The sequence below is a fragment of the Mustela nigripes genome, chromosome 2 (assembly GCF_022355385.1).
Source record: "Mustela nigripes isolate SB6536 chromosome 2, MUSNIG.SB6536, whole genome shotgun sequence".
Taxonomy (NCBI): Eukaryota; Metazoa; Chordata; class Mammalia; order Carnivora; family Mustelidae; genus Mustela; species Mustela nigripes.
The window spans coordinates 100,694,728-100,711,405 of NC_081558.1; the positions used below are offsets into that span (position 1 = coordinate 100,694,728).

General features: G+C 33.9%; 1 protein-coding gene across 6 annotated transcripts in view; it reads right to left on the reverse strand.

Moving 5' to 3' along the window:
* The window catches only part of ZNF148 (zinc finger protein 148), a 120,622-nt gene that overhangs the window by 72,137 nt on the left and 31,807 nt on the right, over positions 1-16,678 (reverse strand). For 2 of the 6 annotated variants that reach the window (XM_059391124.1, XM_059391123.1), the window contains exon 2: positions 8,794-8,929. The exons of 2 other annotated variants lie outside the window; for them this stretch is intronic. The gene's annotated coding sequence lies outside the window, so the exon portion shown is untranslated. Of the gene's footprint in view, positions 1-7,423; positions 7,625-8,793; positions 8,930-16,678 lie in introns of all 6 variants that reach the window. 2 more of the 6 variants (XM_059391125.1, XM_059391126.1) reach the window with 2 other exon arrangements.

Sequence of the window (16,678 nt, forward strand, 5' to 3'; positions counted from 1 at the left end):
ACTGTCATAAGTTTTTTCTATATTTGTATTTATCTCTAATTTGAAAACTTACTATAATAAAATTTTATTTTTTACACTTTTTAAATTCATTAAAATGAAATAAAAGTGAAACTTGTTACTAATATCATCTTAAATAAAGCACATGAGTAAATTTAATAGGTCATAAGAACTACACACAATCAAATAATTACATTACCTTATTTACTCCATTATTTAGAAAAAAAACAGGCAATATTACATCTGCCACTCTAACTTTGGTTGTTGTAAATTCAAATTCAACTGTGTTACTGTAGGATCTAACATAACAATCATGAAATCCAAAGAAATTTCATCTCAAAGAGGCTGAAAGCACTGGTACAAAGTTTGTTTTTCAAAATCACTTTCTACTGTCAGACTGTGTAAAGTTAACATACATATCCTACCCAAAGGGAAGGGTCCACTAGTAGTAAATGCATTAACTATGTTTCAGTTTGGTTACCTCTTTCCCAAATCAATCAGGTAGATAATGGTTAGTACCCTGATCATAGCTTTCAGAGGTAAAAAAAAAAAAAAAAAAAAAAAACATCAGGTACATTCAAACACACTACTGAAATTTAAATACACTTTCATTTACTAAGGTTATCATTTACTGAAAAACTAGTACTTAAATGAACAGCTCAAAAAAAAAAAAACCCACATAAACAGCAAAGTTAAAAAAACACAAAAAATATAATTCTTACTTACTAAACTTATCTTCCCTGGTACCAGTATTATCAGTCTAGGATACATAAAACAAAGGACCCAGAATCTGATTTTACTTTTCACAATCTTTAAGTAGCAAACTTGGATGAAACTCCACATCCTGGTCCCTGCTCAGAAGAGTCTGCTTCTCCCTCTGCACCTCCCCCCCACAATCCCGCCTCCCAGTCATGCTTGGCTCCCCTACTCTCAAATATTTTAAATCCTTTAAAAAAATCTATAGGACAAAGATTTTAAAGAAAACTCCAAGTAACTGTCCTCTTCTAATATTCTACTTATCACGTTTCTCAGAAAATAAACTATCCCATAAGAAGGTGAAACTTGAAGTCCTACAGGGCTAAAATTTGCTTATTCTGGCCATTTCTTTGGAGGTTCATACCAAATCAATTACACTCTTCTAAGCTATTTACTGTTTCCTTAAAGAATGTGGAAAGTCCCTAATTTAGAAGGGAATTATGTATATACAAAGCCACCCTTTATTGCAATTCTTCACTGCTGCTACAGCAGCTACTGTCACATTGTTATTAAAAACAAAATACAAAAAACAGAGGAGCTTTTAAAGAATATGGGAGATGTAGAAGAAGAAGCCATTAAAAGGTCAACTTAAAGAAACTGACCTAGGGGGCGCCTGGGTGGCTCAATGGTTGAGCCGCTGCCTTCGGCTCAGGTCATGATCTCAGCGTCCTGGGATCGAGTCCCGCATCGGGCTCTCTGCTCAGCAGGGAGCCTGCTTCCTCCTCTCTCTCTCTCTGCCTGCCTCTCTGCCTACTTGTGATTTCTCTCTGTCAAATAAATAAATAAAATCTTTAAAAAAAAAAAAAAAAAAAAAAGAAACTGACCTAGGACAGAACTTATAACTTTAAAGAAAAAGTGCCAAAGTTGAAGCTGACTTGTTAACCTGACACAGGGTCTACACTTCCCTAAAGCAACGGTCCCCAACTCCACTTTTTATGATCATGCACCTCATCACTTTTTTAAAATTGAGCATATCCTAATATATGCACACTATTTAAAACTATACCCCTAAAATACTGTTAACATAAAATGTACATATGAAAATAAACATTAAAATATAATTTTTTACTAACCTTATCCCTAACATGAGGCTAAAACATAAGTACTGAGGAAGTCGAAGTACTTTGGGGACAGAGACTATTTGGGAAAAAAGGTAGGCTTACATTAAGTGCCAGTGTGAGGAACTTGGACAAGAAAGATACCACACCCAATATAGAGAGAGCAAATGGAAAAAGAAGTGGCAAAGACCAAATAAAAGACAAATATGACCTCTTCCAAAATCTTCTTGAAATCAGGCCACAAACACAGAAAAAGGAATCTCTCTTCCTTTTTTACGTATGATTTCTTATTCCTGTGACCCCCAAATTAAGCCATATATTTTGAGTTACTGGCTAGCTGAGAAACTGTTTTGAGACAACTTCCCTGAAACACCAGAAAATACTAAGATACAGATTTCAGTATCAATGAATGCTGCTCTGACAAGGGTTTAAAGCAAGCCTTGGAAATATCAAAATGAAAACTGTATGCCCCCTTGACCCAGCAACCTTACTGCTAAGAATATACATAATCATATAAAGTAATTCATCAAAATTAATTGAAGATATATGTACAAGGATGTCTGGTGCAACCCTTCAGTGGGAAAAGACTGGAAACAACCTAAGCATCAACTGAAAGAAGACTTGTTCAATTAATTATGATTCAACCATACAATGGGAACACATGCAGTCATTAAAAGGAATGAGGCTGCTGTCTGTAACAGGTGAAAAGTTCTCTGAGATATATTAGGTGAAAACAAGCAAGAAGAAGACACACAGACATATAAATTGAACCCTACTTCTACCATACATCTCAACTAGTAAATGGGCAGAGTACGCTGAACAGGAAATTAGGTAAGGTTCTCAAACAATAAAGTTAATTTCACCAAGCTTAGAGTAAAAGAAAAAAGGACAAAGCTACAAGAAAAATGATAAGTCCATTTTCTATTGCCTCTGAAACTCTCTTTAACTTTCCCCCTTCTAACTCCTGCATGGTCTCAGTCAAAGCTCTCATGTGCTTCACTGCACATTCAACAGCCCAAATACAACAAAAGGTCCTATGCACACAAGTTAACACAGACTACTTTGCTTCTTGAACTTCAGTTATTTCCAAGGAGGATCAGTCAGGAGTAAAGAAAGGAAACTGATATAATCAATCCATGTTAAAAAGTGAACATTAAATGCTAAAATGTCAAAAAGTCAACTAATGCTTTTTGACCCAAACATCTATACAATTAATGGAAATGTAGGTGTTGGGGTATTACACAGCAGAAAGGAAGAAAGAAATAATGTTTCCTTTAAATCATGTCACTTACATGAAAGCCTGCTCTGGAAGAAAAAAAGAAACAATTTATGTTCCCAGGAGCCTCTGTCCAACCAGGGAAAAGAAGGGCTAGGTGGAGTAATAAGCAGCCAGTCACCCTGAGTTCCTTGTGATGACAAATTCTTTTGTAAGGGACCATGGGAAGCTGACAAAGAGTATAAAACGGCACAGCTGTTTAGAGCCAAGACAAGATGGACAATGATGTCATAGGGCTAATTCAGCTAAAGGGATAGCCCTTTCTTCTGAAGTTCAGAGTTATCCAGAACAGAGATCACTAAAAACTAGAACATAGCGAAAGAGAGAAGAGGAAGAGGCCAGCCTACCTTGGGCCAATTTCTCCTAAATCTCCCTTTAGCAGATTACTTCAAACTACATTCTTTCTCCCTTCCAAGTTTTATTCTTCCCTCATCTCCCTCTCTCTCTGTGTGTCAAAAAAGCTGACAGGTACAGCAACAGGGACATTTAGGGCACCACAATACAGTTTCCTGCTCCATTCAATGATTTGTCTCCCCCACACTCCTTACCATCCTCTCCTAATGAAAAATGTTTGGTTCAGCTGTGTAAAAATAATTCAAATTGTGGCCAATTAGGTAGCCCCTAGTCATTAAAGCCTAACGGCAATGCTCTACTCAAAGAGAACATAAATTATTAGCCATCACTTTCTCCTGTCTTCCAGAAGGGACAGCTGACTCTCCTTGTCACCACCTTCTAATTTAATGCTTCTAATCAACTGTGTGCAAGCAATTAAAAAGTAAGCTTTATAGATTTATAAGATGAAATGGAGTAAATAAGCTTTGAGTCAGGGTTTTCAATAAGGAATTAAACACATGGGCTTTTAATAAAAGCATTTGCGATAATTACTTCTAAGCTGAGGGGACTGTTTGGGCTTGCTTTCAGAAGACAAGTTAACAGAAGCATAACATATGGACAAGCTGGCCACTACTACTCATTTTTAATCAACTCTGCAAGGCACTACTTATTTTTTTTAAGGGACCTCTATGCAATTAATAAGGAAAAGTCCTTTCTTTTTTTTTTTTTTTTATTTTTTTTTTTAAAGATTTTATTTATTTATCAGAGAGAGAGGGGGGGAGAGAGCGAGCACAGGCAGACAGAATGGCAGGCAGAGGCAGAGGGAGAAGCAGGCTCCCCGCTGAGCAAGGAGTCCGATGTGGGACCCGATCCCAGGACGCTGGGATCATGACCTGAGCCGAAGGCAGCTGCCTAACCAACTGAGCCACCCAGGCGTCCCAGGAAAAGTCCTTTCTGAATTTATTAATAGGTTTGGGTCTGCATTATAAAGTTCAGAGATTATCATTACCTAGAGAGGAAGGACAACTAATATAAGCTGAAGATCTGCTAGCTATAAGACACTGTGCTGGGTACATTTATATATGTTATATCACTTAACACGTATAGTAACACTCAAGACAATAAAAGTATATCCCCATTTAACAGATAAACTGGGGTTTACACCAAGTCATAGCCAGGAGGTACACTGGCATTTCAAAAGGGGCTTAGCAGATTTAGTGCACTTTTTGCCTTAGGATACTAACCTTCCCCCTTGAAAAGGGACATGAACACATTCAGAACTCACAAAACTCCTCCTCTTCTCACTCACCTACTCTGAGGCTACTGCATCACCACTGCTTGGCTTGGTAAAGCAATCCAAGTCTCCTTAGCTGACTATTCCCACCACATGATATCACAGGAGAACTTTGTGACACAAAATCTCATTTTTGCCTTTGGAAGGCAAATGGACACTTCCTACATTTGCTATTTTCCCACTACCACTCACTGTCATTCTTTTTTGCATAGGCTTACATATACCATCTTAATCTTACCATTTTTTTTCTTTTTAAGATTTTTACTTGTTTGACAGCAAGATCGCAAGTAGGCAGAGTGGCAGGCAGAGAGAGGGGGGAAGCAGGCTTCAAACTTTTACCAAGCTACTTCAAGAAACTCCCTTTCTCTTTTACCTAACCATTTTCACTTCGAAATCAAACAAAATAATCCTAAGTATGGCTGATAAATATAGGAGAGGTTCTAAAGAACACCTGATTCCAAGAAAAGAGGGTTGTACATTTTAAGGTGAAAACAGATTTGGAAGACTTCTGCCATAATCCTCTAAAATTTTTGGAAGCACCTAGCTCCCCTTCAGAACGTACACAAATATTCACCTGCCACTTTATCACCATTAATTAAATCTTGCATTCAAACATGAAAAAAATATTTCTCATTTAAAGATACTGCTTTTCTGTTGATAGTTTGGTTGTATATTATTTTCCACCAACTTTTATTGAACAATGTAGAGCTTCCAACATTATGAGTCAAAACAGATTATAGTAGGCAAGCTTGGGAATTAAACATCATTCTTTTCTATAAAAAGTATAATTTCCAACTCAAAATATTCTCCCAAATCAACAATACCCTGCCTTGTACCAGAACCCATTCAACCTATAAACCTCACTTAAAGGCAGAAGAAAAGTACTCAAAGGAACCTATTCTGAAACAGAAAAGCTACGTTTTACAAATTATTTCTGACCCAAAGCAAACTCCTTGCTATCTGGAGGATGCTGGTTATATTAATTCAGATAGTAACATTTCCAACTATGTATGAGTTAGTGAGAAATTACAGCTTAAAAAATACCAGCACTGAAAACACAAGTATCAGTCAGCCTCAAGACCAACCAGTCAGACAAAGCAAACCAAGATCAATATGGATTAACAATTTGCCACTGGTCATTCTTAAGAAGTTTCCTATTCTCTTTCATCTTTCAAAAGAATAGTTTTATCTATGCAAAAAAATGCTTCATCTCTAATTTAAAAACAAAGTCTACTTCTTGTCTAGGCATATTCTACATTCAAAAACCCCTTCAGATACACCTCTGTATAACTACCATTTTGCATCTATAAAGTATATCTTGTAAACTACACTCCTTGATGATTTTTAAATAACTACTAGTTCAAAACATTCTAACAGAAGCATCATTTATAATAATGGCAACTGGACAAAATGGTCTTTCTGATCAGTGCTAGAAACAATTAAAGACATTAAATAAGAGAAAATATAAGCTAAGATCCGTCATTGTATATAATATAACAAGCAAAGGAAAATCTGACCCTTTCTTAACCACAGAAAAATAATTTGTAAATATTTATAAGTCAAAATTAACAGGCATTTCTATATGCTTGCATCCCCTGTCAAATAAAGCAGAATCTAAACATATTCTGTATTCCAAATACTTATCACCGAAGTCTTCTAAAACAGTGTAACAACAAGAAAATAGTGATATTTAAAAATATTAAAACATCGAATTTTTCGCAACTCATACTGTTAAGAAATAGCTGTAAAATTATCTTGAAAATGAGGAAGGGGAATTAAAAAAAGGTCCAAACAAAACAGAACCCTACATTCTGCTGGATCTAGTTGTTTCATCCATCACATCTTATGCCAATTATCAACAATTCAAACACTAATGTTAAGAACACTTATTCTGTTAAGAAACTATGAATTTTCTATAGTTTTGTATAATAAAAGGAGTATCAAAAACACTTCTTAAAACAAACTTCCCTGTACACTAGGAACATTAAAGACCTAAGTTATTTTTAATGTGCTACATAGTAACCAAAACTTATTTCAAAACAGCAAAGTGCTATTAATATCAACAGTTTTTAAACTTAGATAAATGCTCTCATTTTAATAATACAAACCCTGTTTCTTAAGTATGAACTAAGGATGTATTTACACCTTCAATACCAAAAACACTACTATAATGTCTTACCCTATTCAGGAATAAACTTAAGTCAACAGGACTACTATAAATGCTCTATGTAAGTACATAAATTTATCAAAACTGTTACCACAAGTCTTTTAAAAAGGGTACCAAGGTTAAAATATGTTGACATAAAATAATGTGGAAAATTGATACCTGGTTTCCAACACTTTAATAAATTCTATAATATATAATATTTGGTACTTGTTTCCAAATACAATATTTACAACAGGACAAGAAACATAAAATACAATGTATGATGATGTATTTTTCATCTAAAAAGAACTATTTGAAGTGTATAATGTCTCTGAGGATAAGTTGTTCTGATCTTAGTTAAACATTTTGAGTAACAACTCGTTAGAATTAGAAGGAGCTAGTTACAGATCATTTAGCTCTATGTGTAACTGAAAAGATCCTTCCATCCAAGACCCCAATGCCCTTGTTTTAGAGTGTAAAATAACAGACAAATCATTTCACCCTAATGGCAGTGAAAAAAAAAAAATTAGGAATTATCTCAAGGCGATTTTAACTTTTAATACCTTATTTCATCTGATATCAAGACTAGCGGGTGCCTGGGTGGCTCAGTGGATTAAAGCCTCTGCCTTCAGCTCAGGTCATGATCCCAGGATCCTGGGATCGAGCCCCACATCGGGCTCTCTGCTCAGCAGGGAGCCTGCTTCCTCCTTTCTCTGCCTGCCTCTCTGCCTTCTTGTGATCTCTGTCTGTCAAATAAATAAAATCTTAAAAAAAAAAAAAAAAAAAAAAAGACTAGCAGTGTTTAGTCAAAAAAAAAAAAAAGGCATGATGACTAGTTACAAAACTTCAACTGTCTCGGAATGCAAGTAAACACAATTTCCAAAGTATGTCCCAGGTCAAGAGTTAATATTTAGATAATAAAAATTATATTTTAATGTTAATCCACACTAGTTAATGAAAAGTGAATCTGAAAGAAACCATAATATAACACAAAAAAAATTCCCCCTTCTTCCCTGCAACCAATCTCTTCTCTCCTTCTTGCCTAATAATAAAAAAGTGAGACACATGGCTACTTAGGTAAGATTCATTTCTCAGCCTTCTTTATACAGCTGACTGTGGTCATGTGATACTGTTATAACCACTGGAATATAAATAGAAATGGTATATAAAACTCCTCTTAAAGGGAAGGAAAATATCCTTCCTTCCTTCCTGTTGACAGACATAATGGTAACCATCTGGGACCACCACAGAGATGCTACGTATTAAGAAGAGCAAGACAAAGACATCCAGGTCATGGTGATTCTAGAGCCTCTATAAAATCTCAAAATTGTTTACATGGACTTCTTAAATAAATGTATTGCTACCTTTAAAGCCTCTGTCACCGTGGCCAAGTCTATATTTTAACTAGTATTTCTAATATAAATGATTAGGCAAACATACAGTATGTACAAATGTACAGTAACTGGTATGTTTTTTCGTGTTTTATAAATTATATGCTAAACACTACTGAGTTTGATAATAGGTTTAACTAGTTTTCCAATGTATGAAAACAGAGTTTCCCCGAAAATTCTGAAAAATTTAACATGGGTTTGTATGTGTTAATGGCAAATGAATGAAAAATACAATACCCTGCTGAAAAAAGGGTTAAAAGAGAAAACATCTTCCCACTTAAATTTCACTTAAGTTACATAATAAGCTACACATATTTTTCTGCATTAAACTAAACTTAAAATCTAAAATGATATCATTACTCCTCAATTGTCTCTTAACAATTTTCTCAAGAGAAAGATTAAAATCCCGTTTCTAACAGATATAAACATCAAAACATAATATATGGTACAAAAATCAACATGAAATTCTATCACCCAAAAATGGTTTCATATTTGAAAAAATTAATTTATTCATGATTATGAAAAACAAGCATTGACATTACCTGAGACTAAGGTAAAAATGAAGACTTCAAGGAAGGAAATGCTGTAGAGTTGAAAAAGAAATCATGGTTGAGTTTCTACCTTTCATAAGCTTCAGAGACCCTCAACACCACCTTAATCACTTATGCCATCCAAGTCCTACAAAAAAAAAAAGAAAGAAAGAAAGAAAGAAAGAAATAGAAAAACACACAACAAAATACATTACTTATGAAGGGAAAAAATACTGTACAAATACAACATGGAAAAACTGGTATGAATAATGAAGTGATCATTCTTTGTAAATAGGAAACCATGCCTGAATGACTGGTACAATGACTTGCTCTTAAGTTTGAAATTAGGAAGATAAAATAGTGGTAAGTAGTAACTGCGAAATAACCTTGGTCTTAAAAAAATAATTTGCCTAGGGATGCCAGGGCTACTCAGTCGGATAAGTGGCCAATTCTTGATTTCAGCTCAGGTCATGATCTTGGGGTCCTGGGATTAATCCCTGCATCAGGCTCCACCCTCAGTGAGGAGTTTGCTTCTCTACCTCTCCCACCACTCATGCACACACCCATGCTCACTCACTCTCTCAAAATTAAACAAATAAATCTTTTTAAAAAAATGTTTAAAAAGAATAATTTGCCTAATCTGGAGTCTACAGCTTTAGAGATATGTGATGCTTAGGGAAATTCAGAGGGTTACAGACCTAAAAAGCTAGAAAAGAGAAAGTAAAGATTACAAAACCACTTAACAGTACTATTCATATCTACTTTGCATGTATATGAACTGAAGAGGGAAGCAAAAACAATACCAGGCCTTACAAATAACAGAACTAGTCATGTAGAGAATATGTATTTATTCACAATAGAAACAATTACAGTTGTAAAATCCTATTAAATACTTAGATATAGAAACATAATCAGCCAGGTCACCTTTGACAGGAAAAGCTGACAGTAAGATGAGTACAATCAACCATTAATCACAGGAAGACAGTATGCCATACCCCCCCCAAAAAAAATAAAAATAAAAATAAAAATGAAGAACACTAGCTATAGACAATCAAACTGTCTGACAGTATTTCTGAGCATAGCAACAGACTCAAGAGTTTATGGAATTTCCTACCATAAGTCATTAAAAATATTAGATTCCTGGGGCCTCTGGGTGGCTCAGCGGGTTAAGCACTGACTCAGGTCATGATCTCAAGGTCATGGGATCAAGACCCACATTGGACTCCATGCTTAGAGCAGAGTCTGGTTGTCCCTCTCCCTCTGCTCCTCCTCCTACTTGTGCTCTCTCTCCCTATCTCCTTCCCTAAAATAAAGGCCTAGTTTGCAACAATAAATTATAAGATTATAAAAAAATGAAATATAACAAAAAATAACAGTCACTACAGTTCCTAGAGTATCCCCAGATGTTGGTTTAAGCAAACAAGATTTTAAAATGTTTATTACAGATATATAAAAAGAACACATATTTAAATTTTTTAGTTATGAAAATAATCAATAAGAGATTCTCAATAAATGTATACAGAAATTACATAAAAGAAGCACAGTGGAAACTCTGCAATTGAAGAGCACAGTAACTAAAACAGAATATTTACTAGAAGGTCTCAATGACAGATTTAAAATGGCAGGAAAACCTATGACCTTAAAGACTATCTACTGAAATTATCCAATCTAAAGAACAGAGAGAAAATAAGTTGAAAATTGAACAGAGCCTTGGAGGCTAATTTATTAACACTTCTGGAGTCCCAGAAGGATAGTATAGAAAGGGCAGGGGGAAAAAATTTTTTAATAAAATACTTGCCAAAACTTCCCATATTTTATTTTAGTTAAAAAGAAATCAAATCTACAGTTTAAGGAGTTCAATGACTCTCAAGTAGAATAAATACAAAAAGGCCTACACTTAGACACATTAACAGTCAAACTGGTGAAAGCAACACAAAGAGAAAATAATGCAAGCACAAAGATAAAAATCACTCAGCATGTGCAGGGAACCAACAGGATTAACAGCTGACTTTCAATCAGAAACAACAGAGACCAGAAAACAGTGGAATGACATATTTAAAGTGCTGAAAGATAGGACCTGTCAATCAAGAAGGCAAAAGAATTATCCTCCAAGAATGAAGGCATAATAAAGAGTTATCTCAGAAAAAAAAAGGCTTAGAGATTTTTTTGCTAGCAAACCTGCGTAACAAGAAATACTAAAGGCTTTCAGCTTTCAGGAAAAGACAACAGATTCAAATACACAAGAAAAAAGAAGAGCACCAGAAATAAAAAATATGTGGGTTAAAGGACTCTATAAATATATTTTTCTCATTTCTTCTCTCAAGATCTTTAAAGAACATAAGCATGGGGGCATATGGGGGGCTTGGCCATTAGGCACCTGCCTGTGGCTCAGGTCATGATCCCAAGGTCCTGGGAATCAAGTCCCACACTGGGCTCCCTGCTCAGTGGGAATCCTGCTTCTCCCTCTCCCACTGCCCCTGCCTGCTTTCCCTCTCTTGCGGTCTCTCTGTCAAATAAATAAAATATTTGAAAAAAAAAATAATAATAAATAAAGAACATAAATACAGCTAAAACAGTACTTAGAAGGAAGCTTGTATCTTTATATATTTGGGGGAAAAAATGGTTCTCAAATCAGTAACAAAAGCCTCCACTTAACAAAATAGAAAAAGAACAAACCAAACCCTAAAGTAAGCAGACAAGGGGAATAAAATCAGAGCAGAAATTAATGAAATACAGAACAAAATTAGAGAAAAACTTGATTCTTTTAAAAAGATCAACAAAATTAACAAACTTCTAGGCAAACTAAGAACAGAGAGAAAAAAGAGAAATTACCAAAAACCAGGAATGAGTGAGGGGATAGTAACACAGACCCCACAAAAATGAAGAGTTCTGCAATTGAAACTAATAAAAATTATGTTAATTATACCTCAAAAAAGTTTGAAGAATTATAAAGGAAGGAATATTTTAACAAATTTAAGCCAAGAAATTACACAACTTTTATAAAATGGACAAATTCCTAAAAAGACTATATAGCAGAAACGGAAAAATCTGAATATAACAAATAAAGAAACTGAATTAGTATTTTTAAATTTCTCACAAAGGAAAGAACAGGCCTAAATGGCTTCACTAATGAATTTCATCAAATATTTAAAGAAGAAATACCAATCCTTCACAATCTCCTTCACAAAACAGAAGACGACGGTACATTCTGCAACTCAATCCATGAAGCCAGAGTTATCCTGAAACCAAATTCAAAGACATCACATAAAAACTACTCAGCAGTGTCTACAATTATAAAATTAGATACAAAAATCCTTACAAAATATCAGCCAACTGAATCTAGCAACATATAAAAAGGCCTATACACCATGACCAAGTAGGATATATCCCATGAACGCAAAGATGGTTTAACATCTGAAAATCAAATAAGATAATACACTATATTATGAGAATACAGGACAAAAATCACATGGTTGTCTCAAGAGACGCAGAAAAAAGCATCTGACAAAATTCAACACCTATTCATAATAAAAACTCTCAACAAACTAAGGTGGGAAGAAAACTAATAAAGCACATTCAGCAAGGTCACAAGAAATACGTTCAGCAATATCATAAAATATTAAATCAATAAAAATCAATTTGATTTTTACAGTGAAATGACAGCTTTGTATCACAGCTTCCTACTAAAAATCTGAATTGATTCAAATTTTCTTTATCCCTCAGTAGAGTTTCAAAATTTTCTTCAAGTAGCTCGCTCCCAGGCATTTTATATTTTTAATTGTTATTGTCAATGTATACTTTTTCTTCCATAATATTCTATTCTAAGCCCTACTGTTTGTATAAAAAATTCTTTGTGTTATATTAATTATATAACCAGTTCCATTACTGAATTCTCTTAACACTCTCAGTATACAAAGAGGCAAGTAGACGAACTGAACAGAAATTATTTCAGACAGGTGCCCTTCAAAAACACGGAAATTCAGTATATGATAAATGTGGCATTTCAAATACATAAAAAAGAAATGCACCATTCAATAACTGGAATGGGGACAATCAGCAAGCCAGCTGGAAAAAAAAAACTAAAGCTAGAACTCTATATCTCTTGTTTATACCAAATATATTCAACATACAAGATTTTCAGCAATCTAAACCAAAAAAAGTAATAGAAAACCTGTATAATTCTTTCTCAAGTACCATAGTTCACCAAATCTAAAACTACCAATCTTAAGATACACAGCTATTTTATGGGTTACTAAGGAAGAAAATAATGTCAAACTATGACAAACCAGGGATTCATGTCATTCAGAGACATGACAACAGAGAGAAAAAAGTGAGTCCTATAACGAAGGATGAAGAGCTTTTAAACTTTACACAGAAACCCTCCACCACCAGCCATAAAAGAAAAGATCACTAAATTCAATCCTAAAAAATTAAAACTTCTATAAAGGCAAAAACAAAATCTAAGGATAAGAAAAAAAAAATTCCGTGAAAATAATGGGTACGGGCTCAGCATATGACCAAAGAGATCACTGAAAAAATACGTATGGCCAACAATGATGGGAAAATGCTCAGGCTCACTCATAATGAAATTTTGGAAAGCAATACTAAACAACAAAATACTGACAAATATTAAAATTTTGACACTCGCTAGTGTTGTCACAGAGATAGGGACTCCCATTATCCTAGACTACCGATACCAGGATATCTTTCAGTTAGGCAATTCATCTACTTAATTATCAAATGTACACACTCAGGCCAAGCAATTTTCCCCTTAGGAATTTATACTGCAGATTTGTTTTGTTTTGTTTTGTTTTGTTTTTGAGAGAGAGCTCATGCACACACAGGAATTGGCGGGGGAAGGGCAGAGTGAGAGGGAGAGACTCTTGAGCAGACTCCACATGTGGAGCCTGATACAGGGTTTGATCTCATGACCCTGAGATCATGACCCGAGCCAGAATCAACCAGTCAGACGATTACCCGACTGACCCACCCAAGAGCCCCTCATACTGCAGAAATATTTTAAAATACATGCAAAGATATACCCAAGATTATTCACCATATTACCACTTATTATAGCAAAAAAACTAAAAATGTAAATATACATAAATAAGTTAGTAGTTAATATAATTATGGTATATCCAAATATTGGAATACTAAACAGAATGAAATGAGAAGGAATGATATGCAAAAATAAAGAAGTTAACAACAAAAAGACATGTTGCTGAATAATATGTATGTTGTGACCTCATTTGTGTAAAAAATATGTAAATACAGGTATACTTATAAAAGTCTGCATATATATAGGAAATGTCTGACAGAATACACACATACACACAAATGTTAATCACAAATAGGAATGGAGAGAACCTTTTCTTTTTTTTTAACCTTATAACATTCTCTACTGCCTAAGTGTATATACTCTTGTAATAAACCTGGATAAGGAATAAGAAATGCTGAACATGACAATTATCAGAAAATATGGAAAAAGAAGAAATCTTAAAATATGGCCACTATATTATTTTCACATCTTCATTTTTAAAGAATTTTCAAAACAAAATTTATGAAAAACTTTAGAATTTCTATGATCATTAACAATTGACACCAGACTATGTGCCATTGACAGATATGTAAATATCCTGAAAACTGTTAAATATTTAATTTTCTTTCACTAGTTTGAAGGATAAAAGCATAGGCCTAACATATGTACTAACTTAAGCCAAAAAGAAAGGAGAAAATCATCTATCTTCCTAAAATAAGGGAACTGGGGCCTAAAAGAGACATACAAGTAATACAGGTAAGTGAGAAAAAATAATGATCCACATCCTATAAAACTAATAACTTTAACTCTTTCAATGTATTTATTCATTATCTCTAGATAGCAATACCATATATACATACATAATTCATGCTTATATTTAAGTGGCTATAAAAGGAAAAGGGATCATCCAATAGATACAAAGTCCAATCCAACAGTTGTGATTAGTTTATCAGTGCAGTTCATACCAAACGCACGGACATCTATCACAGGTAAAAATTAAAGACTGAGTAAAACAATGCTGGATTACCTATAAAATATGTCAAACAAATGTCCATCCCACTAGACTACTTGGCTCAATTTCCAAGCTCCCAATTCCTCCCCTCTACCTTATAAGAGTATAAAAATACAGGTTATCACTCAGAAGAACCAGGATTAGACATGTTCTTAAAGTCAAGTAAAATAGTGGTATCTAAATATGCCAAATCTAACAACATTCTCTTCCTGGTAGAAACTGTTGGATTAAATAAAATTAGTAGTAAATGCTATCCCAAGGAAATGAGGAGACCCGAAATGGATTTCTTCTAATTTAATTTCTAGTCGAGGATTAAGATTTCTTTAAAATCTTGGCAATAACCCAGAATTTTCTTAAATAACTTAAACAAAGAAAGTAGGGGCAGCTTAGTGGCTCAATGGTTTAAGCATCTGAATCTTGATTTTGACTGAGGTCATGACCTCGGGGTTATGGGACTGAGACTTGCAGCAGGCTCTGCACTCAGCAGGAACTCTGCCTGAGATTCTCCCTCTCCTCTTCCTTTGCCCCTCCTCCCCACTTATGCATGCTCTTTCTCTCTCTAAAATAAAATCTTTTAAAAAATAAAAAATAAACACAAAATGTGTTTCATTAAAATCTTATGTTGATTCTCTCCATCATTCAAAGAATATCATTTCCTGATGAAACCCCAAAGTAACATTTCCCTCCGCTCAAAAGTCCAACTACATTAATATACTTTTTAAAAATACAAAAACATTATTTATTTAAAATTTTCAAGGCAAAGGTATTTAATAATACTAAAATAGACTATACATATTTTTAAATGTTATACTATACTAAACCTTTTAACAGAGACTAATATGGAAAGTTAATACCCTGTGTTGATATTGCATTGATATTAGAAACATACAATTTATGTAACTGTAGTGTTTTTTTTTTTCTGGCATATGAAATGGAGTTAATGAAGAATGAAAGCTGAAATTTTATTAGGAACAAAGAATAAGCCAAATATAATTTTTATTCAGAAATAATAAAGCATTTATATAGCTGCCCTCACACATTTTTAGGGCTCAATAAATATCATAAATAGCTATAAATGAAAAACGAAACAAGTAACTTTAAATCTTTAGAAAATAACCAATATATTAATTCAAAGTTCTGTTTATATAATTTTATCAAGGCATCACAAACACTACAGCACTTTCTAGTCCCTCAGCCAGTCAGTAGCTTTGTTGCTAAAATAGTTACAAACTAAAAACTCTATTTTAAACTGCTAAGCTCTTGATTGCGTGCCTCAGAGTTTTGTTCCAAAGAATTCAGAAGAGCATATATGTTACCTTCTCAATTATGTAGACAATTTTTTAATAATATGTATTTGCCATAAAACTATACTACTGTGTTAGACACTATTATAAACAAATAGAGCAACACTGTACTTGCACTACACTGCTATTCACTAGTCTATGTGAAGAACACATAGCTGTGTTCAACTTTTAGAATTTTTAAAGCTATAGGAATACTGGAACGCTGAACAGAAAAAGCACAGCAAAGTCTATATACAGGAAATAAAAATGCCTTCAAATTATATATTTTAGTATTATATTATGAGTCTTTTTCAAAGTTGATTGGGTATATTTACTTCACAATCAAGACATTATTACATATGCCATCACAGAATATGGTAAAATCTACAGGTTGGACAAATGTTTTCAAAATGTTAATATTCTGTTGAAAACATTTTCACAAAAAGCCTACTCATCTTCTTGCATCACTTTTTATTGAAAGCTCTAAATTAAGGCTCTCACACATCAAAGAATATAACTAGACATGTTAAAAGAATGAAACAAAAAATAAAACAGTAACGCAAG